We start from the raw sequence: 27,110 nt of genomic DNA, 5'->3' as shown, positions 1-27,110 counted from the left end.
GTGCTCAGAAAAATCACTTTAGGATCAGGTTTTTAGCTGATACTTGTGTCAATAACCATGAAAAGAAAGGAATTCAATTCCACGAAACTGGAACTGTGAAATGTCTATTTTTTCAAATTTTCCTAGCATGATTGTGCATCACATTGACCTAGTATTTTTCACAGATTAAAAGTCTGCAATCAACTGTCGGAACTTCTCACGTGACACTAGTGGTAAAGAACCTGTCTGCCAATGCAGGGCACATCAGAGACACAGGTCTGATGCTTGGGGTCAGGAAGATCCCCTAACGAAGGCATGGCAAATCACTGCAATATTCATGCCTGGAGAATCCCCTGGCCAGGCTACAGCTGATAGGGTCACAAAGAGTCAGACACGGCAAAAGAGACTTAGTACACACACACAATCATCTGTCAGGCAATAATGCATCATTTAGCGTCAAGTGAAGTCATTATTAGACAACTAATGTTGTGACTGCTTGCAGAGAAGAGGCTCTGCTTTGGATTTAAAAGGTGAAGTTAATTATGTCGGTCTTTCGGGACTTCCCTCTCTCTAAATGTGACAACCGCAGCCTCTTGGCCTTTTTTTCAGCAAGAGTTTCTTTAAAGTTTTCCTTCTCTCAGCTGAAGGTTTTTTTTAAAGTTAATTTCAATTAGAGTATAGTTGTTTTACAATGGAATGTTAGTTTCTGCAAAATTAATCAGTTATGCATATACATATAGCCACTTTTCTTATCAGTTATCTATTTTATACATAGTAGTTTGTATATGTAAATCCCAATTTTCCAATTTATTCCTCTCCCTTCTTACTCCCTGATAACCATAAGATAGTTTTCTACATCTGTAACACTATTGCTGTTTCATAGGTAGGTTCATTTATATACCCTTTTTTCCTTTAAAAGTGTACTCATGAATGTTGAAGAACATTCTAGAATCACAAGAGGGAAGCTATAATGGTGAAATGGAGACTAGAGTTATTGCTCTGAGGGTGAGAAGTATCACTTCTGTCTGTTTGTCTGACCAGTTGAGCATGATAAGTCTCATCAGAGAAAGAAGAAAGTAAGCTAGGCTGACAGGTTAGATATTGGGAAAAGGCTTGGCCAACTCTGGGATATGACAGTCAGAAGCATTGTGAGGATACACCCTTCCCAGTACTTCTACGGATATTGTTAGTATAATTATCAGAAACTGCAGGTTTTTCACAGGGGTTTAAGTGTGTGTGTGACATCACACACTGATCCCACAGTTTCCAAAAGAGTCCTATGAGATGCTAATGTTCCTTGTATTTCCCTCATGGCCAAATGCAGGAGGTAAGGAACCCCCAGGGAGGCCTGTGATTCCCTTCTTCTGGTTCTGCTGCACCAACTTTGCTTTACATGTTTTACTTGATGTAGTTCCAGGTATTATTACACTAGGAAATAAGATTCTATTCTTAAGATGAAGTAACTAGGAGCCGAGAAATAAAGTGACTCACCCAAGTTCCCACTGGTTTCCCATTTCTGAGCGCCACCTGCAGTATTAGACTGATTTGTAAAGGGACCCATGTGGACTGAATTTCATAGCCCCGGTCTAAGAGACAGAATAAATGAAGATTTGCTATGTCCCTCCGAAGAGTTGCCAAGCCTGGGGTTTTACTGATGAGACCGTCCCATTTCACCTTTGCTAGCAGGTCAGCCGCCATGTAGACCAAGGAGAGCTCCCTTTTGCTTTGTGTGAATTGACTTTTGCTGTAGTAGAACTAACTGGCTGCAAGGCAGATTTCTTACAATCAATTTGGAATGGCTCTGACTTTCTCTTACCCTTATATGTGGCAATCAACTCTACATGGATGCCTGGAAGATGCTTCAGGGATTGGAGGATGTGAATGGAACAGAATAGCTTATAAACCAGGGCATGTCACAAAATCTAAAAGAAGAAGGTAATTATAGTACCCAGGGCTATGGGGAGAACTAATGGGATCAGACTAATAGAAGGAGATGTTGCTCGAGAGTAAGTGGTATTAGTCTGTGTGAGAAACTCAAAAATAATGTGGAATTATGCTTTTTGTGTCATTAAAATATTGATCCCACCTACTCAGAAGTCAAAAGTGTATCCCTGGCAGACAGATGAACTTTGTAAGTTTTTTTTTTTCTTTCATTGAGGCGTAATTGCTTTACATTATTGTGTTAGGTTTTGTTTTACAATGAAGTGAATCAGCTATATGTATACATACATTACCCTCCCTGCTGGATATCCCACCCACCCCACCTCCATGCTACCCCTTCAGGTCATCACAGAGCACCGGGTTGAGGTCCCTGTGCTATAAAGCAGCTTCCCTCATATGCTTTTACTCTATCTAACTTTCTGTTTGTCTGGATAAAGATGCAGGGCAATACAAGAGATGTAGATTTATGTGCTTGACAGTGATAGCTCTAGACATGGATTCTCTGCCTTTCCAGTGCCAATAAAGACCCTCTTCTCCGTGAAGAAATTTAGTTATTCATATAGCATAAACTGTTTTAACACTTAACTCAAGGCTCACAAACTCCAAGCAAATCTTCAGCAAGATGTTAATTTCTTTTTTTACTTGCAGCCTCACACTCATAATAAGATGTCACTGGACTCTTTTCCCTATGAACCACTTTACGATTGTGCTGGGTTGGAAATGTAAAATGAAGTGTCATTACAATCTGGGGCAAAGAGGACACATGTATAGGAGGAAATTACTCAGTGCATGAGGCTGTAATCGATGTGTAAGAGAGACTCTGACACAATTCTGGCCTCTTTTGATAGCATGTTCTATTTTTCCTTTTCTTTCACAAGTATATAAATTATTCTCTCTGGAGACCTCAGAGTTAACAAGAAAATAGATGTTTTTGTTTTGTTTTGTTTTTTAATTAAGCAAGGAATATACTTGAGAACAGGACTTCCCAGATGGCACTAGTAATAAAGAACCTGCCTGCAATGCAGGAGATGTAAGAGATGCGGGTTCAGTCCCTGGGTTGGGAAGATCCTCTGTAGAAGGAAATGGCCACCCACTCCAGTATCTTTGACTGGAAAATCCCATGGACAGAGTTACAGGCAGGCTACAGCCTGTGGGGTTGCAAAGAGTCAGACACGGCTAAGCAACTTAGCAGGTTCATACTTGAGAATGGACTTCCTTGGTGGTTCAGATGGTAAAAAATGTGCCTGCAATGCAGGAGACCTGGATTCGATCCTGGGTTGGGAAGATCCCTTGGAGAGGGAATGGTATTCCTTCCCACTTCAGTGTTCCTGCTTGGGAAATCCCATGGACAGAGGAGCCTGGCAGGCTAAGGTCCATGGGGTTGCAAAAGAGTCAAACATAACTGAGTGACTAACTTCCACTTTTCATGCTTGAGAATACATACTTTGTAATAAATATCAATACTAAAAAACCCGTGATGCAAAGTTCACTGGAACCTGTTCATTTTTTAACTTGAAGTAAATAGCCATATTTCTTATTATAGCATATAATTTAATGCATTAAATAGGGTGTTATACAGATATTTTTTAATATGTAATAAAAATCAAATGGAACCAACCAAATTTATATGATGGTGAACCTTGAGGCTAATATTTGACTATATCATTTATTTAACTCTCATGTTACTAGTCATTAATAAGAGAATGGTGAGATAATTAGGTGCTTCTAGTAGAGGCTGTCGGAGAAGGCAATGGCAACCCACTCCAGTGTTCTTGCCTGGAAAATCCCGGGGACAGCGGAGCCTGGTGGGCTGCCGTCTAAGGGGTCGCACAGAGTTGGACACGACTGGAGTGACTCAGCAGCAGCAGCAGAGAGTGTACAGTTTAAGCATTTGTGTCACTGACACTAATGACTGATACCTGTGAGATTTTCAGTACTGCAAATCTGACAACAAAATTCACAACCAACAGACTTCTAGAGGATTCCCAGTTTGGCTTAATCACCAGAGATTATTACATTACAGTACCAACTGCTTTGTGAAAGTAGCAGCAATACTCTATCAAAAATGCTTCTAACAAAATAGATGTTGCAATAATGTTTTATAGCTAGCTAATCCCTATCTTATCCAGGGAGAAACATTACAGAATGAGGTTATTTGTACTCCATGCCTACTCTTTACTATTCCCAAAGCACACGTGTAAGAATTTTTAGAGTTATTGCATTGTGTCAGAGCAATATTATTTTTAGGGGGATAGTGGAATGTCAAAGAAAGTACCTTGAAATCAACATTAAAAGCCAAAAAGAAAAAAAAAACAGCTTGGGTGTGTCTCCTGCCTTCAAGACTTAATAGCATGCCGTGAGGGGTGAATTTCTCACTATTTCTGAATCTCAGTCTGCTCATCAGAAACCAGATTGGAGTTCCTTGTTCCATTCAGGTTTCAGTGTCATTATGATGATTAAATATGGTGATGAAGTTGAAAGAATTTTGCAAACTGTGAAGCAAAATCATTAATTTTAAAAATCTACGCCTCTAGTGGGTTTACAGACACAGTTTCACTAATTACCATACTAATTATAAGTGCACCTTTTGACACTGATTATATAGTTTTGACATCATATTTATAGTACTTTTTTCAGTTGTTTTTGCCCGACTTTTATTAGTTTGAAATCATTCTAAGTAAACCAGTGATGCAGATGCTTAAACTGTACACCCTCACACTCTATGAGAAAGACTCTAAGATTATCCCTTCTTTAAAGATGCAGAATTTAAAGCTTATTGAGGTTAGATAATTTGTCCAAGGAAATCTGAGCAAAGACCTATCCCTAGAAATCAGGCTCTTAACCATGATAACTTACAGCTTATTTTTCCAGAAATACATTTAGATAATTTACTCTGATGTAATAAGTGTATTGCATGGTTCCTTATGTCTGCTCTTTCCCCTCTTCAAGCTACATTCTCTTTCAAATGTATTTTCTTACTAAGAGCAGAATAGTTTTTCTTGCTCTCTTTTATAGATTCAGGTTTTGGCGGTTCTGAAAGCAAGTCATATGGATGGGAACAAAGATAGACTGGAAGATCTTTTTTAATCTTTCCCGTCTGAGAATATTTTTTTTCCTTTTATTGAATTATATGTAATACAGAATTATCATTCATATGTCATTTAAACAGTCTACTTGGGCTTCTTCCTACTAATTCAGGGTTATAATTTTTTTAAAAATTTAAAGATGAGTAAACCATAAATCTTTCATTGGAGCAGGTTTTACTTTCAATACAAAGGGGAATTGAAAGTTCTCACCATAGAAGTTCTCTAAGGCTAGTATATATAATGGGATTTTTATGGTTACTCTTCGAAGATAAATGGCCATTTCTGTTTCTATTTTTCTGTAATGAACCATTTAATAAAACATTAAATTTCTCTATGTCATTTGCTATTAAGCTCAAGTGCTATATTTTAGACTTAAGAAAACCATTCTCCTTTCAGGCACTTTAATAAATTGAGAAACCTTGTCATTTATTATGGTAAACATGAACTTCATCAAATTAACAATAAAGGACTTCTAATTCATCTTTGGTTGCTTTCATTTTTTTGGGTATGCAGTTTTTATAATCTGACTTTTAAGCCATGTATATATATATATTTTTTAATTTTTCTACATTAAGATTAATTATTTGCTGATTGACAGTTTGAGTTGAGTCCTATTTTCCTCCTGCCTAATTACATCTAATCGTTTTGTTATCCTTCTGTAATTTCATGACAACTCTACTGAAAGTATTGTGACTGTAGATTGATGTTACACAGCTTCTTATATTCTTGTGATTTAGGGCCTATTAATGGCAGACTGGGGAAAAAATAACAAGAACTTAATTGGTTTTAAATTGGCCTTAAATTGTAATTAGAGGAGAAGAGAAGTAAGTCATAACTTAGGTGTTTTCTATCACAACAAAATTTAGAGGCATTGATGTGTCAGGGCACTGTTTTTGTAGGGGGAAGGGGAACTTCCTAGTAATTAGACATGTGTTAATGCTGCATTGCTTAGCAGAAAAAGAAGCCAGCACCTGTGAGATGCTGATGAACCTTAATTTACAGGGACTCTGAACATCTCATACTAAGAGTCCAGCTCTAGGTCTGGTGATGGCCAGGAAGAAAGGTGAACATATAATTATATATATATATATATATATATATATACACACACACACATGCAAAACCTTTCACCAAGACACAGGACATAAAATTGAGTTGCTTGGCAACTGGATTTGAGGAATGCCCCTCCATGTAGTTTTTTAATCCTTAAATATTTTTGTTATGTACTTTTGTTATATAATAAAATATATATATATACTTCTGTATATATTATTATTACCAATATATTGGTAATAATATACCTTATATATTATTATTACCGATAGCCAGCTCTGGCTCAAAGTAACCTTGATCCTGCAGTGGTCTTGGTTTGGATGTCCATGGGAGGTCAATCCGATTGCCATATCTGTCATCTGTTGATTCTCCAGAGTTGTTTCTGGTCATCTAACTTGCTAAGTGGGGGTCCGTTTTTTGTTCCCTTCAACTGTCCATCTTAATCTGTTGCAAGCCTCAATCAAAAAAAAAAAAAAAGACCTTTTAATATAAAGAAGAAGCATCTTCAGTCAAGGAATTATTGTTATTAAATTCCCTGGATGTAATTATAAAATTATATCTTTGGGAGGGTGGTAAATTATTTCCTTTAATTTGCTAAAACCTCTTACCTCTTTTACAGTAGAAAGGAGATAGCCTTGATGAAAAGAAGTCCTTGTGAAGTCAAAAATAGAAGAAAGAGTAAAATATTTGGATTAGTATTGATTGTGAGTATTGGATTAGTATTAGAAGAAGAGGAATTTCTCAAGCTTATCTTGGAAATGACACTTTATAGCTCAGAAAAGATTGCTTCCCAGAGTGAGATCAGAATAAAATGGCTAAGTGGACAGTTAGGAAGAGAAGAGCACATCATCATAAAGTCTGCCTGAAGTCATCAGTCTTCCCCTTCAGGGGGTTCTCCGGGGAGCAGAATGTGGGCAGGGGTGGCAGCAGCTTTTCTCTCACGTGACCCTCCCGATATCTGATGAGCACAGAACTCTTGCTGAAATGTCTGTCACACTGCATGCACCCGTAGGGCTTCCCCCTGGTGTGTACTCGCTGGTGCTCGTGAAATCTTGTACAGTTATTGAAACGTTTCTCACAGTCCACACACTTGTAGGGATTCTTGCCAGTGTGGACTCTCCGGTGGGTGCTGAATTCCGAACTGCTGGTGAAGCTCTTCCTTCACTCTCCGCACTGGTAGGGCTTCTCTCCAGTGTGGGTTCTCTGGTGTATAATGAGACTCGAGCTCTGGCTGAAGCATTTCCCACACTCTCCACTCTGTAGGGCTTCTCTCCAGTGTGGGTTCTCTGGTGTATAATGAGACTCGAGCTCTGGCTGAAGCATTTCCCACACTCTCCACTCTGTAGGGCTTCTCTCCTGTGTGAATTCTCTGGTGGGCATCAAAGTTGGAGGAGTCCTTAAAGCTTTTCCCGCAGTTGAGCCCTTTAAAAGGTTTTTCTCCCATGTGGCTTCTTTGGTGTCAGACGAGACTCCTGCTTCTGCCAAAGCACTTCCCACAGACACTACACTTAGAAGGGTTTTCCTTCTGGTGGGTCATGCAGCACATGAGACGCGTACTCCTTCCAAAGCTTTCTTCCATCCTAAGGAGCCAGAAGGGCCTCTTCCCCACAAGAGGCCTCTGATGCACTATGGCTTTCCCCAAATCTTGAAGCTGGGGCATCAGTTTTCCATGTCCAATTCCATGAAGGTTTTCCCACTGTCTTCCTGAGATGCAATCCCTTTTATGATATTTACCTGGATCAACATTCTGAGAAACGATCCTTTTAGACTTTTCTATGAATGCCCTATGCTGCTCCATGTCCTTACAGATCACCTGTGTTGCATCCTCCTTGATACTACTTTCAATTTCAAAATCACTTGGGTTTTGCAGTAAACCTGGAGGTCCCTGGAATTCTGGTTCCTGCATGATTTCCTCCTCATTCATTCTCTCGCTGCCAGAGTCTTCAACAAGCGCCTCCTGGGAGTCCTCCTCAGGTTCCCAGCCCGTAGATTCCTGAGGTTCAATTTCCATGTCGTCTCTTTCTTGAACTGAGGGTGATAGGGCTTCTTCTGGGGAGCTGCTGGGAGCAGCAGATGCCCGAGAGTTAATCAGGGCACCCATCTCCTTGTAGAATCCGCAGGACTCTAGCACTTGACCATTTTTCACTTTGCGGTAACTCTTATAAAGGCTTTTGAATTTGATCCAGCACTGTTTCGGAGTTCGGAGGAAGCCACACTCTCGCAGCTGCTCAGTCACGGCCCCATACAGCTTGCTCACCAGATGACAGGCTTGGGGCGCTTCATAAAACCGAGTCTCATGGAGGATGTCAAGGAAAGTCTTGGTTTCCTCGTAGCCCCAGTGCACACCACTCAGGTTTTGAAATATGACAGGACCACCATGAAGTTCAGGCTTCCGAATAAACCCAACGCCCATTTCATCACCATCAGACTCCTTTGCAGTGTCTTCCTCCTCCACCAACTTGATCTGTTCTTTAGCACTGATGCCAGTTCTCTTCAGTCTGGGGAGAGACAGAATCTCCCTTGGCTTATCTGTGGATGAAACATGAGCTGCAGGATTCAACAAAGCACCCATGTCCTCAAAGAAGGCACAGGGTTCTAGCAGGCGGCCATTTCTCACTTTTCGGTAACTTCTGCAGACTTTTGAACTTGGTCTGACGCTCTTCTGGTGTTCGGAGGAAGCCACATTCTCACAGCCGTTACTAATCCAATACCGTGACACTGACTGTGATTTTGAGGGAAGACAGTTGTAGCTAAGATTTCTTTTCACCTATAATGAAGTGACTGTAGAATGCAGTAACAATACAGATGGCAAATGGTAACAAGGCAGGTAAGAATATGTTTACCAGTATTTTTTATGCCTCCTTTGTCAGTTGAATGAGCTCAGAATCTTTTATATCATTATTCATGCAAAAGCAGGATGTACATGGGAAATTAGGCAGAGAGGCAGTTTTTATTTTCACAGTTGACTTTTTAGAATTATGAAAACTTCACTTCTTTAACTCTATTTGCTTGTACATTGTTTTGACACATTCTGTATTGAAATTTTATGGCAAGGTAAAGCATTTATACTGGAAAGTATCTGTTTCAGTTAAATAAGATAAAAGTACATGAATTGGACATCATTCCCATTCCACTGCAAATGAATCTCACTTTTACAGAAGCTGGAAAAGAGCATTAGGAGTGCTATATTATGGCACTAATAAAGAGATTTATGGATTTCACCTTGCTTCTTTCATGCCATTTCCCAGAGCCCATGAAATTGCCTGAAACACAATAGGTAAATACTCATAAATATTTGTTGAAGAATTCCTAAGTAAGTAGATGAATACTAATCAAAAACTACTTGACTATATGGCAAGTCAACTTGCACATATGTATTTTAAACATTAATAAAATATTATTCTCCCATCACTAAGTTTAACTGACCTACTTCTGCCAGAAGGTGTGAGGATAGTTTGGAAATACATATGTGTATTGCATGATTCTTGTGGGAAAAAATTTATTCCTTACATTAATCTATGCCATTTTTTGAAGAATTTTAAGCAGCAAGTTTCTATGCAGGAATATCTAAAGCACTGAATTTGTCGATACTTCCTTGTCTATAGATAATTTCTGGTACCAAAGGTTCAGCATATCCTTGGGCAAGATATTGAGAATTCTTAAAGCGAATGCCAGGTCTTTCACATTCAACCCTGCAGGCTTGAGGATGAAATGTGAGTAATCTGATCTACAAATATATTCACAAATGTGTATAACAGCTGTATGTAGAGAGAATATGAGCAGTTTCCCGTTGCTGTTTAATACTTTTCTGAGCTTCCACAATGTGCCTGGTGCTAACTGGGGCACCTCAATTATTCTCCATCTGTGCTCACTACCAAAGCTGCCAGCCATCACACTGCTTGGGCCCTGAAGCCTATGGCAGAGAGCCTGACAGGGTAAATGGTGCAATCTAGTATTTCTTCCTGGGTAGCCTTGCTAGTTAATCTAGTAAAGGGATCTCTTTGTGCCCAGGATTGACTTAGACCATGAAATAAAGCCATGGGTTATCATGGCCTCAGAGGCAACTTTGCATAGAAGAGATACTATGTTGGATTTCCACATAAGAGTATTTTCACTGGCAATGTGACAGGATGGCTTAAGAGCAAAACTGCTGTAAATGAAGGTGTTCTAGAGGAGTGTGGGGGAAGTGTAGTAATCAAACTTGTGAATAGATTATAAAATGCATCAGCCTCTACTCCCAGTTTTGTTGTTATTGTTTAGTCACTATGTCATGTCGGACTCTGTGACCCCATGGACTGTAGCCTGCCAGGCTCCTCTGTCCATGGGATTTACCAGACAAGCGTACTGGAGTAGGTTGCCATTTCCTTCTCTAGGAGATCGTTCCTACTAGGGATCAAATCTGCATCTCCTGCTTGGAAGGTAGATTCCTTACCACTGAAGTTCCTGGGAAGCCATTCCCAATGTTGCTGCTGCTGCTGCTGCCAAGTCGCTTCAGTCGTGTCCGACTCTGTGCGACCCCATAGACGGCAGCCCACCAGGCTCCCCCGTCCCTGGGATTCTCCAGGCAAGAACACTGGAGTGGGTTGCCATTTCTTTATGTTACCTCCTATTAAGTTGTGTGCTATATCAAATCAGATAGACTTTTCTGCAAAAACCTTGGGAAAACCATATTTTTTCTTTAAGCTAATAGCCATGCTGCAATCTTGAGACTACAGTTGGTGAAAATGAAAACCTATGACTTCTGGCAATACTTGAATCAAGTCATATGCCTTGTGACTTATGATGACCCCAAGTTGTTTGATGAGAATCCGTAAAGTGGCAAGCTCTGTGCAGTAAGCTCTACATGGATTGTTATTTCTAATTCTTTCAATAACTACCCAAGTTAGTTGTTATTCCTAACTGACAGGAAGAAACTGAGGCACAGAGGAGTTAAGTAATTGTGCTGTGTTTGCATGGCTATAAAGCGTCTAAGCTGGAGATTTGAACCTGGCTATGTATGACAGTATAACTCGCATTCTTGTACACACTGCATCTAAGGGCTCAAAGCCCTCATGGATTTAGAACTGATTTCTGTGACTTCTTAATTCTCAACTTTGTCCTCTTTAAAACTGCTGGTGAGTGTGTGAGTTGGAAGAGAAATTAGCTTTCCTAAGGACATAGAGAGTAGTCATCCTGGTACCACCAATGTCTGCACTGTGGGCAGACGCTTCACCCTCTGAACCACCAGTGAAGCCTAATGTTGGACTCCGGCTGCTGCTGCTGCTAAGTCACTTCCGTCGTGTCCGACCCTGTGCGACCCCATAGACGGCAGCCCGCCAGGCTCCCCCATCCCTGGGATTCTCCAGGCAGGAACACTGGAGTGAGTTGCCGTTTCCTTCTCCAATGCATGCAGTGAAAAGTGAAAGTGAAGTTGCTCAGTCGTGTCCGATTCTTTGCAACCCCATGGACTGCAACCCACCAGGCTCCTCCATCCATGGGATTTTCCAGGCAAGAGTACTGGAGTGGGGTGCCATTGCCTTCTCCGAATGTTGGACTAGAGGCCTTCAATTCAGTCATTTATATTTTTCATTTATTTTTCCACATGGTACTCAGTATATACTCTATAATAAAAATTTGAGTTGGGTGTCTATGGTATGGGGAGCAGTGAATTGGAATGTTTTCCCTTTTCCAGCTTAGCCTGAACAAGACATTCCATCTCATATGTTAGCAGATCACATAACTTCGACCATGTGCAACTTGGACTTTTTGAGCTGATGTGAAAATAGATAAAGAGGAAAAAATAGAAAGTGCAGGAAAAGAGAAAATGGGAAACAAACCCTGGAACTGATTCAAAAGTACAAAAAGAAGAATCAGAACATGTATTCTCCTCTACTCTCCTTGAGCAGTGAGATTTAAAGCAAGTAGAAATAAACATTTCCTTGAGGCTCTTTCCCTTTACTCTCGCTCCCCAAGCAAATGTTCATTTTTCTTGAAGGAGATTGCTGATCAGAATCAAATTCTCCCTTCCTCTTTCTTGCCACATCCCATCCTGCCCTACAATTCAACTTGCTTACTCCTACACCTTCAAGATTCCTCTACTTTCAGTCAATCAATCATGAGAAGAGCCATGCTGTAATTTTGTGCTTTTCACATTCTTAACTTACTTTACAATGGGATTTTGAGGTGCTTTTTGCTGGCTCTAGCTGATAAGAAAAAATACATATATAAGAGTGTTGGCTTCTTGAGCTTACATCAATGTTGTGAATTATATAATGAAACCTGTCTGGTTGGAATTCTAAAGCTATTATCCTCCTAGCACTGAGATAGGACACAAAAAGAACTGTTTAGGATCTCTTAGCCATTTATAGCTTGATAAGTCAGTTTCTTTTCCTCTTAAAAAAAGGTTTGTTGAGAGTTAGTTATTCAGCTTACCACATTGTCAATATTTTGCATTACCAGCCCTTGGGGAACACACTAAATCCTAATGTATGATTTCTCCATAAGGTTATTCTGCCTCTTAAATGAGGTCTCCATATCTATTCTAGTGCTGTTTGAAAAGTTTTCGCTTGGGATCTTCTGTGACCTTGGTGTTGTGTGCCATTTGTGCATCATTAAAAGGTTGTAATGAAGTTCTGCCGCACACAGATTGTAAAAGGTCAAGCAGAAAGTTAGGAGCCAATGAGGTTGGGAAGAAAAATTGTGCTTGCTGCAGAAGTTGAGGGATTCATTATATTGATGCTATGGGGTTTTCAGCAGAGTAATAACTGGGTTAGCAATAGAATGTAAATCTTCTCAGCCACTTAGTCTGAATCTGCTTCTTCTTGATTTGTGGGGATATATTTTTAACAGAGTACAAGGAAAGTCATTACACTCAGAGGAAAGCCAGTAGAATTGGTAAATGCACTATAGATGGTTCAGCCATAAAGGAGAGTAGAACCGGAGGAATAAGCCATATCAGCCTTCCGAGTTGCCCCTCAAAGAATTATTGTCAACCCCTATGAACTAATTGTCTCAGAAGAATTTTGCATAAGTGATTACTTTTATTCTTAAAGGATATACATTGTTGTTTTTAGCTTCAGTAGTCCAGAAGTACAAATATAGCTAATTAAAGTGTTTAAAATAATCAACAGAATTAATTAAATGGATTTGAGATAAAAAAATATCAAAATAACAGCAGCTTCAATCCAATTTATTAAGGACCAGTGATACAAGCTAATGAGGTCCTGACTACTGTAAGAGGAAAAGAAACTCTAAAGTTACTGGTTCTCTACTGAATATTCTCTGGATGCATTTTCTTAAAATGAAATTCTAGAAATTATGTGCAAAAGTGCAGCAGTTGATTGCATGTCTCACAAGCTTACATATGGAGTGAAATAATTTCTTCTTTAAACAAGCCCCAAGCCATCTGTTGACTTAAGTCAATTCTCTGAATTTTACTTGGATATAATTGGAAGTCTAGATATTCCATAAGACTGGCTCAATGTGTTTATTTAATTTATTCATGAGGTTTTATGTATGTGTATATGAGGGAGGAGGAATAAGAAACCTTTTTCTTCAGAAGGATAAAGAGTCGGTAAGATATGTCATAACATTAAGACTACTATTAGGCATTTCAACCTGTCTCAAGTCCATTGATTTAAGTTGAATGATTTTAAAGTTTTAGAAAAATAAAAATGACTTTTCAGAAAGCTCTGAAATTCAGGAATGAAGGACAATGGGAAATTACAGATAATTTTTTTCAAAAACTTGTTTTGTAATTATCAAGGGATAAAGTATTAGACAAAAATTTAAGGTAGAAAAGCTACCTATAGTTTGATTTGCAATAGGTGGCATTCTAATTTTATAAAAATTGATTTATATTCTTTATCAAAACTTTATAAATGGCTTCCTTGGGCCAGGTGGAGTTTGAGTGTCTCTTGCTATCATTCAAATATAGTAATCCCAATATTTTAAAAAATTTTAGTCCAAAAATTATAACTTATTAAATATCAACTAAGAAGACAGCATAATTCAATGATTTGAAAGTATTCCTTAGGAGGAAAGCAATAATTGGATGAATGGGAATGTTATATCACAGTCCTTTAGAACTAGAACTTCTATGGTTCATTCATTAATATAGTCTCATTGTTCAGAGGAGATAGATATTTTTCTATCTAGATTTTTTTCTCCAAAATATAAATACTATTGAAGTCATTTTCTTTGTGATAAAGAAACATAGTCATTTATTGATATGTTATTTATTACTTTAGAACTGCTTTTTCTATTAAAATTTGAGTATGCAAAATACTTTGGTTACTAATTTAACACTGATTTAGTATTATAATTATGTATAATAAATATTGCACTTATTATGTTTGCATCTAAGTATTACATTATATTAAATACTAATAATAGCATCCAGAGTCTTTTTTTGGCAGTGGTACCTATGCCATCTGTTTATCCATTTATTCTCTCATCCAACAAACAGTTTCTTAGTAATTTCTCTCTATCAAGCTGTAGTAAGTTTCCCCTCAGAAAAGAGCCTATAATCTAGTAGAGAATTAGATATATAGGAAAATAATTGCAAGCAAACATGGTAATGTATATAGTGGAAAGTACAAGTATACATATACCAAGTAGAATCATTGTCAAAAGGGTATCTTGCTATATCTAAAAAATCAAGGTGATTGTGAGAAATAAATAAGATAAGGTATGGCATTCAGAAGGCATTTATGGCTATGGGAGTTAATTTGATTACTATGCATCAAGTATTTATTGAGGATCTACTATGTGCCACACATTCTATGAGACTCTTTAGGTATAAAAATAAAAACGGCATGTTACTTGCACTCAAAGTGCTTACTGCCAGGTAAAGGAGACAATAGAAGGATTGAGGAAATAAAATCATTACATCATTCCATAATAATAAATACTTAAATAAAACTATGCATCATGCTTTTAGCAATCTGCAGGGGAGAGACTGATTATCTTCCTAAGTGGATTGGGAAGACTTTACTGAAAAGAGAAAATGGAGGAATAAGAAACAACTTAGATAGATGAATGGGAGTTTGCTGGACAAATAAAGTTGATCCAAGGGGCAAGAATAAAAAAAATATACCAATAAGATGGTCTGAAAAGGTATGGCAAGGGAGTCTAATATTAAAGTATGAATTTCAGGGAAATGTCCCACTGTGGGTGAAAGAGATAGATAAGGTTGATCACACCATGAACTTTCTCAACATATGAGCATGCAAATTCTTCTGAAAGGCATAGATCTTTCTTTTTGATTTATAACGTCATAGTTTTAAAATGGCATAACAAAATAAAATTTCAATACAGTTGTCCCTTGAACAGCATGGTTTTGAAATGCATGAGTCTACTTGTATGCTAGATTTTCTTCAATAGTAAACACTAGAGTACTACACAATCCATGCTTGGTCAACTCTGTAAATGCAGAGGAACCACGAGTATGGAAGAAACTCAGGTACCCTGGAACCAGGGCTACAGAGAGTAGATTTTCAACTGTGCAAACGATTGGCACCCCTAACCCTCCTGTTCAAAGTTGAACTGTATATCAATTTCACTCTAAGATATGACAAAATTAAATACAGTTAAGTCCCCTACATATGAAAGAGTTCCATTCTGAGAGCATGTTCGTAGTCCAATTTGTTCGTTAAGTCCAACAAAGTTAGCCTGGTACCCAATTAACACAATCAACTGTATAATAAGTTTATAATTACTGTACTGTAATAGGTTTATAATTGTTTTCACACAAATAATACATTAAAAAACAAGCACACACACAAAAAATATCTTTAATCTTATGGTATAGTATCATGAAAGATACAGTAGTACAGTACAACATCTGGCATAGAGGTACGGGCATTAAGTGAGCAGGCAAGAAGAGTTATTGACTGGAGGAGGGAGAGGAGATAGGAGATGGTAGAGTTGCAGGATCATCAGCAATAGAAGACAGAGGGCAAGCTGCAATTTCACTCATGCCTAACATTGATGGACTACACGTTTGCATCTTTGAAAGTTTGCAACTTCAAGATTTGTATGTAGGGGATTTACTGTAGATACAGAAGAACTAAATAACATAATTAGTAAGGTAGATATTATAAATGTATAATGAAATGTACATCATGAAAATAGAGAATATACATTTTTCTCAGGTACTCTTGGAACATTCATAAAAGTTGACCATTATACTAAGTTATAAAGAAGATCTTAGTATGTTATAAAGTTTTAATAATACTAATGTTTTTGTATCAATACATAACAAAACTAAATATTAATTTAAAAAGACTTTCAACCTGGAAATATCAGAATTATATATTAAACAAATCCTGAGGAAAAAGGAACATATAATTCCTAATTTCAGAATTTACAAAAATTTATATAAAACTCCATATATTCAAATCTGTGTGATACAAATAAAGCAATGATAACAGAAAATGTCATAATTGTAAATATTTGTATCAATAAATATGAGAGAATAATATAAATGAGTTAATTTCTCAACCCAGAAACACAGAAAATAAAAATAAAAATAAAACCACTACAAAGAAGTAAATAATGAAGAAAGAAACTGAAGTTAATTAAGTATAAACCAGAAAAAAGAAAGAGATGGTAGACACATCCCATGTTGACATTTTGATACATTAATAAACTAAAAAACCCACTGTCTCTCCAGATCAAGAAAAAAAAGAGGGAAATAAAAAATAAAAAATATATATATATTACTATATATATGTATTTATATACATAAACATAAATGCTGTGAGTCAAAGAAAACAAAGTTCAAAAATTTTTATGTTGACAAATATAATTTAAACTCCCAGCAACATCATCTCTAATGTTTAATAGAAAATATTTAAAATATGTTAGATATGTGAGGAATCAGAAAAGTATGACTCATAATTAACAAAATGACAGTTAACAGAAACAGACCTTGAGTGATTCATTTTTTGGAACTAGTAGAAAAGGACTTTAAGGCCGTTATTATAAATATATTCAGTGATTTAAAAGAAAGGGTATTCACAATAAATAAATATGTGGAGAAATATCAGCAGAAAAGCAGAAACTATAAAAGTGCACCAAATGAAAATTTTGGAGCTAACAATTAGAATATAAATCCATGGCTAATTCATTTCAATGTATGACAAAAACTACTGTAATGATGTAAAGTAATTAGCCTCCAACTAATAAAAATAAATGGAAAAAAAAGAATATCTTAAATTTTAAAAATCAAGTATGGGCTTAAAATGAAATTGTAGAATGCAAAAGAAAAGATTACTGAACTTGAGAATGGACCAATAGAAAGTACTTGATCCAAAGAAAACAGGAAAAACTTGAAGTAAAAGTGAAGAATCTCAATATTTTGAGAGACAATGTCAAGTAATCTATGTTACATGTGATATGAGTCCCAGAAAGAGTAAAGAGAAAAAATGGAGCAGAAAATTTTTGAAGAAATAATAGTTGAATGCTTACCAAATTTGTTTTAAAATATCAAGTTATGGATTAAAGAATTTCAGTCAATATTAGAGTAAATAGAAAGAGAACCTCATTCAGATAGATCCTAGTCAAACTGAAAATTCAATGCTAAAGAGAAAACCCTGAGACCAGCCAAAGGAGATAAGATATCATTACATACATTGGAAAAATGATAATGAGCCATAGCCAGGTATAAATGAGGTTGGAATGGCATCTCAGACATGTTGAAAGGAAGGAAAAATTGAACCCTGGATTTTATATCCAATGAAAACATGAAATAAAGGATTAAATAAATGTATTTTTTGATGAATGACAACTGATAGAATTCCTCATTGGCAGAGTTGTACTACAAGAAATGCTAAAAGAAAAAAAAAAGTTTTGGTGCTAAAGGAAATGACACCAATGGAAACTACGAGGTCTCTGGGAAATGATACATTGGTGGAAGGGAGAATAGAAGAGACAATCAACTTTTTAAAAATTTCTTTTTAAAATATCTGTCTGTTTAAAATAATGTGGTATGTGGTTTTTTGTGTTTTTTTATTTGCTTTTTTTTTCATTTATTTTTCTTAGTTGGAGGCTAATTACAATATTGTAGTGTTTTTTCCCATACATTGACATGAATCAGCCATGGATTTACATATGTTCCCCATCCCAATCCCTCCTCCCGCCTCCCTCCCCATCCTATCCCTCTGGGTCTTCCATATGTAAGTGTAAAATATATAACAACAATTATGGGAATGGGAAAATAAATAAAATTAAGTTCTTGTGAGGTTTTCACATTTTAAAAGTACTAAAATTTATTATCAAATAGCATATAAAATTGATGATTTGTGGATGCAGAAGCACATATGTGTGTGTATGTGAGAAAGAGACAGGGAGAGAAAGGAGACAGAGAGGAAGAAAGAGATGAAGACAGAGGTTGTGGCAAAAATATGAATAGATAACTTAATAAAAGGACTTATTATAAGCCTTATAATAAAAAGGGCTTATACTTATTAGTCTTTCAACTTTTTTATAGTTTGAAATCTTTAATAATAAAAAGGGAGGAAAGGGAATAGCAAATATAAAGTACCAATAACTGGATATTTTAGGGATAAAGAAGAAACAAAGAGTCTAAGAAAAAGATATTGGAAGCTGCATTAAGACAATACTTTATTCTTAATATAGTGCTGGAATTTAGTAGGTGTAAAATATTTTGGATAAATTAATTGATGAACAGGAACTTGAGACATCGGAGATTAGAAAGAAGAAAAGGAAAGTAATTCTGAGTATTAATCCACCATCCTAATTTAACAAACGTGTGTGCATACTGTGCGTACTAGGTCGCTTCAGTTGTGTCTGACTCTTTGAGACCCTATGGACTGTAGCCTGCCAGGCTCCTCTGTTCATAGGATTCTCTAGGCAAGAATATTGGAGTGGGTTGCCATGCCCTCCTCCAGAGGATTTTCCTCACCCAGGGATCAAACCCCCATCTCTTACATGCCCATGCCTTGCATTGGCAGGCGGGTTTTACCACTAGCACCACCTGGGAAACCCTTCACATACAGTGTATGTAATTAATAACATGAACTGTGGTGCCAGATTCATAGTTTGAGTCTGAATCTCGATGCACTTACTTACTAGCCATGTTGTCGTGGTTTGGTCACTAAGTTGTGTCCAACTCTTTGGGACCCCATGGACTGCAGCACTCCAGGTCTTCCCTTCACTCACTGTCTCCTGGAGTTTACTCAAATTCATGTCCCTTGAGTCCAGTGATGCTATCTAACCATCTCATCCTCTGCTGCCCCCCTTCTCCTTTTGCCTTCAATCTCTCCCGGCATCAAAATAGTTTCCAATGAGTCAGCTCCTCACATCAGGTGGCCAAAGTACTGGAGCTTCAGCTTTAGCATCAGTCCTTCCAATGAATATTCAGGGATGGTTTCCTTCAGGATTCACTGGTTTGATCTCCTTATAGTCAAAGGGACTCTCAAGTCTTCTCCAACACCAAAATTTGAAGGCACCAGTTCTTTGGCCCTCAGCCTTTTTTATGGTCCAACTCTTAGATCCACACATGACTACTGGAAAAACCAAGCATAAAGCAGAAACACTTTAAGACATTATTTTAACTCCATCTGGGTAATGTGGTATACTTCTTCCACAATGACAGGCAGTGATCCCGTGTCCTCATAATCATGCTTTTTTATAATGTCCTCTCCCTGGATTTCCTGATGGCTCAGACAATGAAGAGTCTGCCTGCAATGTCGGAGACTGGGGTTTGATCCCTGGCTTGGGAAGATGCCCTGGGTGAGGGCAACCCACTCCAGCGTTCTTGCCTGGAAAATCCCCATGGTCAGGGGAGCCTGGTGGGCTATAGTCCATAGGGTCTCAAAGAGTTGGACACAACTGAGTGACTCAGCAAACACAGCCTGACCCTGTGTGTGAGCACAGTCCCTAGTGAATAGAATAGAATAGAAGAGAATATGGCTAATGTGATGAGGTTATAAAAGAAAGTGACTTTTGTCTTATCCTTATTCCCCTCTCCACCCCGACCAGCTCTGCTAATTTACTTGGTCTGAGGAAGTCAGTGGCCATGTTGTGATCTTCTCTTTGGAGAGGTTCATGAGATGAGGAACTAGGGTAACCTTTGATCAAGCCCCTTGAGGAACTGAATCCTACCAACAACTACATAAATGAGCTTGGAAGCAGGTCCACCCCCTAGTTGAGCGTTAAGATGACTGCAGCCCTACTCCATACCTTGAAGGCAGTCCTGATGAGACTCTGAGTCAAAAGATCCAGCTAAGCAATGCCAAAGAGTTAATAAATATCATTGTTTGAAGCCATGAAGTTTGGGATTAATTTGTTGCATATCATAAAATAACTAATAAACTTGGCTTTGTAAATGTGTATTTTTACAACAAATTTGAGTAGCTGGAAAGTTTAATGATATTTTCAAGATCTTAAAAGGGTTATTACAATAGACCTTAATGCCAGCTTCACCGCTATACAAATGATTGTTAGTCTAATTATTCATGGTCTCACTAATGTAAATTTGCAGGGGCAGTTTATTTTTTATCTTTCTTTCCTTCTGTTCCCTTCATTTATAACAGATGATCTAGTAACTAAAGTAACTTGAAAATGATGGGCTTTTAAAAATCAAAATATTCTAGAAGAATCTGACACAAAGAATAAAAGGAAGTTATGTTAAGACAGTGTATTTGACAGGATATTTGATACTTCAAATCTATGTAAGTAACCTGTCAACTTATTGCAAGGCTGTTAAAAAGTTTGTTTTCTTACTTAGTTTTTTTCACTGTGGACCATGATATCAATTCTATCTAAATATAGTTTTTAGATGGATTATGGAGCAAATCTTTGTGTATCTGCAAGTGTATCTCTTAATTTTAGTTGTCTTTAGGTTTTCTCCTGTGTAGTAACTGGCATCTTGTCACCAAGGATGTCTGACATGATTTGGACGTAAAATCATGTCTCTATGACACCTTCTTTCTTTAAGTGCTAACCTTAAGTTGGTTCTTGCTGTGGGCAAAGTGTGTTTTGGCAGGACTTCATATGTGAATAACTTGTTTGTATTAAAAATTATGATCTATATTCAAAAAATCAGAACCAACAATCTTTCAAATGATCAGTCTGGTATTTGATAGAAGAAAAAGTTGATAGCAAGTGAGTTCTTCAAATATACTCACTGAAGCTAATGTGTTTTTCTCAGGTTGTGATGCTCTTGGTGATAAAAATAATAACATAAAGAATATTTGACACAATCTAAAATCTTTTTCCTTCCCTATATTCCTGAGTTGTCTGCTTAATAAACATTATAAATATTTCGCAGTTGCCCTGAAAGTATGGGTAGTTGCCAAACATAACTCCTTCAGATAAGGAAAAAAATTCAAAACCATAATCTCAAAGGAAAATAGGCAAATAATGATACTATGTTTAAAGTCATCAGAGTTGGCAAATCTTGACCTTTTTTCTTCTGTTGCTGAGAGAAATGAATTTGATAAGTTTACCTTTCTACTTTACAAGTCCCATTAAATTAATCTTATTACAAGTGGGAATTTAGTAAAACTAGAATATATCTAGGGGGGCATATTTTTACTGACTATAGAGGCAGTCTGAACTGTACTTTTACTTCTGAGTATTCAGAAACAGTAGATCAATAATTACAAATTCAATGTCCAGAATTGATTTTCTTCTGTTTTAAATCAGGGAAGAGATTTTTAACAATGTTTGTGTAGAAAATGCGGTTTACAAAAAAAAAAAAAAAGAAAAGAAAATGAGGTTTACAAGTCCACATGGAAAGTTAGTGTCACTTTTCTTCTCAGTGACATTACAGATTTAGATGAAGTCTTCGTTGGGTTAAAGTAGACAGATCTGAGTAGAGTTCTATGAAAATAATTATTCTCAGATCTCTCGTGCTCTGATGGGCGTGTACTGTCCTACCAGAGGAATTTCATTTGGCAAATTTGTGATGTATCTGTGCAGACCGGCTCTGTTGCCTAATTTAAGTCATCTGTTACACTCTGTGCCAGGGTCTCCAAATATCTAAACTTAGACACCCTTTAAGAAATGGGATAATCAAATTCATCTATTTGAAGAAAATACTTTGGGGCATTTGAGGAGAAGCTCAAAAGGACATAAATATTAAAGAAAGTAAATGTAGACTGTTCAAGTACAGAGAATTGTCTTGAGAATCAGAACACAAAGCCCCGGAAAAGCTCACCCTAGTTCTTTACTTTGAAGCTCTACAGGATTTCCTCTCAGCAGGCTGGCCTGAGGCAGAACTGGGAAGTAGGTGAAGTTGGAGTACATTTTTCCCCCCTTGAGTCTTTTCTTCTAGCGCTACATGTGAATTTGCATCTTAACTGGGCTTCCTTGCTTTCCCTACTGGAAATTGACATTTTAGGTGCTGTGAAAATAGCTGAGAGGGAAAAGAGTTTCTGAGTATGATGACCATTCAGCTCTTCTCCAGATTTGCTAGATAGCAGCTGCCTGCTCTGCCTAAGCACCTAGGGCCCTCTTTTGAGGATAAGCTAGTGAGTACAGTGAAAATGAAAACATATGAAACTCATAAACATCTATTGGAAAGCTTCAAGTCTGTCCCAGCCCACTGACATGAGCCCAGTCTGCTAGATATCCTAACCTCTATGGAACCCCCTTGCTAAACTGTGTATGTTCTTGATTTGAACCTGATAGGTCTCTTTTGTCCTTAGAATTAGCAAAACATTATTTGCTTATCAGAGATGTTCACCTTGGACTGACTTTTATTTGCAGGCTTTTAAAGTTTGTTTTAAAATATTAATTTAGGAAATGGTGAACCTGAAGTTATGTTTGATAAAGAAATGATCTTAGCCACAAGTTCCCTTTTTTTTTTTTTTTTTAGTATTTTCTCTTTTTTTAATTGCTTTTGCTGGAATATAGTTGCTTGCCAGGTGACGTGAGTAGTAAAGAACCCGCCTGCCAATGCAGGAGACATAAGAGATGCAAGTCCGATCCCTGAGTGGGGAAGATCCTCTGGCGGAGGGCGTTGCAACCCACTCCAGTATTCTTGCCTGGAGTATCCCATGCACAGAGGAGCCTGGTGGGATCCGGTCCATAGGGTCACAAAGAGTCGACAGGACTGAAACAACTTAGCATATTTGCACACGTAGGTGCTTTACAATATTGTGTTAGTTTCCACTGTACAGCAAAATGAGTCAGCCACACATATGCATATATCACCTCCCTTCTGGACTTCCTTCCAATTTGGATCACTACAGGGCATTCAGTAGAAGTACCTTTAAACAACCTTATTTCTGCTTCATTTTCAACTCTTAACATGATGTTTATCTAAAATAATAGATGGGGTAGAAATGCAATTTTTATTTTTAATGTAAAAAAATCAAAGCATTTTGTTGAACAACAGATACACATCATACATCACATTAAGGTGTGTGGAGATGGAGTGATACCTGTAATATGCCAGGTACTGAGAGAAAAGAGTTGGTGAGATGAAAAGAGTTCCCACTGTACATATGTGTGTATATATACGTATGTGATTCTGTGCTGAACTGTGGGGTAGACTCGAAGAAGATAACTTAGTTTCACAGAAGGGAATCCTCATTAGCAGACAATGGATGTGCACAGGCTTTGGAAATGGATAAAAAATTGGGCTTAATCTTTCTGTAAATCCAGAAGAGACTGTATGATATTGAAGTCAGAACAAGTGTAATTTGGCATAAGGCATAGAATAAGTCATATGTTACCTGTAGCAGAACCTCACAGGGCAGTGAGGTTAAATACTTAGGAATAACTTGATTACCTTGGATATAGGTGTGTCCTGCAGTTTTTAATCAGAGTATAATGTGATCAAAATGGCCTTTGGTAATGTAACTGATAACTGGGCACAGGTTAGATTAGAGAGGAAGAGACAGAATTAGGGAAACAAGTTAAAAAATTATTGCAGTGACCAATAACTGATGATAGTGGGAATGAAGAGGAAGGGAATACCCTAGGAGATATTTTGAAGATGTAACTAATGAGACTTTCTGTTTATATAAATACAGTACATGAAGGAGGCTATGAGGCCCCTAAGATGCTCAACTGCTTGTGTTTCATACATTTTTTTCTGTATAAAATAAAAATAAAATTCATACTATCTAAACATATATTTTCTGGAGCAAATGACTATTTTAAGGTTAGATGAAGGAGGAATATAACCGAGTGAGTTGATAATGGACTTCCCAAGTGGTGCAGTGCTAAAGAACGTGCCTGCCAATGCGGGAGTGCAAAAGAGACGTGGGTTTGATCCCTGGGTCAGGAAGATCCCCTGGAGTAGGAAGTGGCAACCCATCCCAGTATTCCTACCTGGGAAATTAGATGGGCAGAGGAGCCTGGCAGGCTACGGTTCACGGGGTCGCAAAGAGTTGGACATGATGGAGGAACTCAGCACACATGAGGGAGTTGATAGAGCTCGTGACCGTGTGAAACTGAACTGCCCGGGGGGACAGTGTGGCCAGCTCATTGCTTATACAACTGTCTACATAGCTTTTGGCCTAGAAGGCAAGAGATGCTAAAGAAACCACCTTGGGTGTGTCAGAAGAGTGACAAGAAAGTAGTTTGAACCTCATTTTTGTTATTCCTGAAAAAACTGTATACTAGTGTGGTTGGTTATTAACACATGTAGCAAAGGAAAACCTTTCTTTTGGGAGAGAGTTAGAGGCAATGTGGAAGGTTGATCTTTTCTGCAACTCTAAAGGGGAAACTAAGACCATAATTAAATTGATATAAGACATATTAACCAGAGAAAAACAAATTTAATTTTTTATGTACAGTGTCCCCCAAAATATGAGATTCAAAGAAGGAATCAAAGCAGGTAGCTTTTATATCTTTTAGGCAAAGAAGCAATAAATTAGTGTTGGATTGACAAAGGATTTTAAGCTTAGGGTAGCTAATTAGTGAAGAAGTAACAAGGTTAATTTATATAGGCTTTTTGCCCCTGAATTCTCTGTCTCTGGTGATAGAAGGTCTTTTTACTTCCTGGTACAGGGAGGGTCTCCCCTAACCATGGGAGATTAATTTCCTGTTTTTAGGAAAACAAAAGAGGATCAGAGTGTGCTTTTGGTACCTGCTGTTCCTTAAGTAACTTTAATTCAATATAATCAATATGCCAAAGTGGCATATTTTGGACGGCATATTTTACTCCTTTTCCCACAGGATCTGGAGACAAAAAGAACAGGTTTTGAGTTCCAACTCTTAAACTTAACTTCTTATGTGACCTAATATCACTAAATCTCAGTATCCTCATTTGTAAAATGGAAACAACAGAGGTTCACTATAGGGTGATTGTGAGGATTAAATAAGACAGCTAATACGCAATACTAAGTGTTCAGTTCAGTTCAGTTGCTCAGTCGTGTCCGACTCTTTGCGACCCCATGGACTGCAACACATCAGGCTTCCCTGTCCATCACCAACTCCCAGAGTTTACTCAAACTCATGTCCATCGAGTGGGTGATGCCATCCAACCATCTCATCTTCTGAATCTCCTTCTCCTCCCTCCTTCAATCTTACCCAACATCAGGATCTTTTCAGTGAGATGGTTCTTTGCATCACATGGCCAAAGTATTGGAGTTTCAGCTTCAGCATCAGTCCTTCCAATGAATATTCAGGACTGATTTCCTTTGGGATTGACTGGTTGGATCTTCTTGCAGTCCAGTGGACTCTCAAGAGTCTTCTCCAACACCACAATTCAAAAGCATCAATTTGTCAGCACTTAGCTTTCTTTTTCGGAGAAGGCAATGGCATCCCACTCCAGTACTCTTGCCTGGAAAATCCCATGGATGGAGGAGCCTGGTAGGCTGCGGTTCATGGGGTCGCTAAGAGTCAGACACGACTGAGCGACTTCACTTTCACTTTTCACTATCACACATTGGAGAAGGAAATGGCAACCCACTCCAGTGTTCTTGCCTGGAGAATCCCAGGGACGGGGGAGCCTGGTGGGCTGCCATCTATGGGATCACACAGAGTTGGACACGACTGAAGCAACTTAGCAGCAACAGCAGCAGCTTTCTATTCCAACTCTCACATCCATACATGAGTACTGGAAAAGCCATAGCTTTGACTAGATGGACCTTTATTGGCAAAGTAATGTCTCTGCTTTTTAATATGCTGTCTAGAGTGGCATTAATATGCTGTCTAGCTTGGCATACTAAATGTGGCATTCAGTAATTGATCAGTACATAAATAATAGTTGCTGTTGTTATTACCATGTTGTTATAATATGGACAAATGAACATGAAATGATGTTTGGGGACATGGTTAGAGGCAATATGGAAAGCTGATCCTTTCTGCAACTCTAAAGGGGAAACTAAGATTATGAAAGGTGGAATTAAAAAGAACTTAACTAGAAGATCTCTGCCTAAGATTTTTCTATTAAATTGAAATTCTATTAAATTTCTATTTTTTTAATTAAATCAAAAGCCTTATTGCTATGCATTATAGTTGGTTATTATTTGCCAAATAATTTATCACAGGCACTTCATAATCCCTGACATTTTAATATAAAAGTCTGTATATTAAATAACAAAAAGCTTATTATATTAAAATGTCTGGAATAGATAAATATATAAACTGATAAATAGCTATGAATTTGGTGTACTCATTAAGAATAAGTAAGGGACATGGCTAAGATATTATTTTTAAAAAGTGAAAGTCTAAGTAGAAAAACTTTTGAAATTTTTGGTGATTACATGAAAGAATAACAGGAATTTTAGGCGGCTTCCAGTTTTCTGTTACTGTATCATTTGATATGAATTTTCTAAAAGATGACTGATGATTTGATCCTGAAAGAGAAGTGTTGGCAGAATATTGAAGGACATAGGCTTGTAGGGAAATAGTGTTAATTTAAACGTAGGTGTTGAATGCTTAGTTATGTTGTGTGGAATTTGAGGCAAAGTTGCCTATCCCACTTAGATGATGTCAGGTGGGCAACTGAAAATATGAAGCTGGTGAGAAGGTTAAGAAATAGTCTCAGGTCATTCTGTTCTTTATTAAGTACATGCTTTCTGTGAGAATCCATACTAAGAATTTCTTTTAAGCCATTTACATACCAGTTAGATCTGGTTGTAG

The 27,110-nt window shown here is 37.5% G+C and overlaps 1 protein-coding gene and 1 pseudogene across 11 annotated transcripts in view; one reads left to right on the top strand and one right to left on the bottom strand.

Moving 5' to 3' along the window:
* NLGN1 (neuroligin 1) overlaps positions 1 to 27,110 on the top strand; it is a 908,992-nt gene that overhangs the window by 652,173 nt on the left and 229,709 nt on the right. The window lies entirely within an intron of this gene.
* Positions 6,909 to 19,140, bottom strand: LOC110130929 (zinc finger protein with KRAB and SCAN domains 2 pseudogene; annotated as a pseudogene).

This window comes from Odocoileus virginianus, chromosome 4 (assembly GCF_023699985.2).
Source record: "Odocoileus virginianus isolate 20LAN1187 ecotype Illinois chromosome 4, Ovbor_1.2, whole genome shotgun sequence".
Taxonomy (NCBI): Eukaryota; Metazoa; Chordata; class Mammalia; order Artiodactyla; family Cervidae; genus Odocoileus; species Odocoileus virginianus.
Note: the sequence above shows the minus strand (reverse complement) of the source record. Positions and strands in the feature narration are given on the sequence as shown.